The sequence below is a fragment of the Etheostoma spectabile genome, chromosome 5, assembly GCF_008692095.1.
Source record: "Etheostoma spectabile isolate EspeVRDwgs_2016 chromosome 5, UIUC_Espe_1.0, whole genome shotgun sequence".
In the NCBI taxonomy this organism is placed as follows: Eukaryota; Metazoa; Chordata; class Actinopteri; order Perciformes; family Percidae; genus Etheostoma; species Etheostoma spectabile.
Genome location: NC_045737.1, coordinates 35,773,853 through 35,774,086, shown reverse-complemented (window position 1 = coordinate 35,774,086; position 234 = coordinate 35,773,853). Strand labels below are relative to the sequence as shown.

The 234-nt window shown below is 41.0% G+C and overlaps 1 long non-coding RNA gene across 1 annotated transcript in view; it reads left to right on the top strand.

Moving 5' to 3' along the window:
- Nucleotides 1-234, top strand: part of LOC116688948 (uncharacterized) — a 5,700-nt gene that overhangs the window by 844 nt on the left and 4,622 nt on the right. Inside the window, exon 2 of the long non-coding RNA XR_004331893.1 lies at nt 63-192. This is a non-coding gene — a long non-coding RNA (uncharacterized LOC116688948). The remainder of the gene's footprint in view (nt 1-62; nt 193-234) is intronic.

The following is a 234-nucleotide window of genomic DNA, read 5'->3' as shown; positions in this document are numbered from 1 at the left end:
CTTCGGTGTGTGCTAAATCAGTGGTGGTGTGCGAAGTTGTTAACATGTTTGTTTTCTTTTAGGTGATTTATTTCGTCACTCAGGAAGCTCTACACATTCATCCAGCGATGTTACCCATGAGGACCATGATGACGCCTGTCAAGCCCTCCCAAAAAACTGCAGCTGCAACAAAGATCAAAAACAAGATTCTCAGTAAGTCTGTCATTCATTTGAGAACACATTTACATACCAATA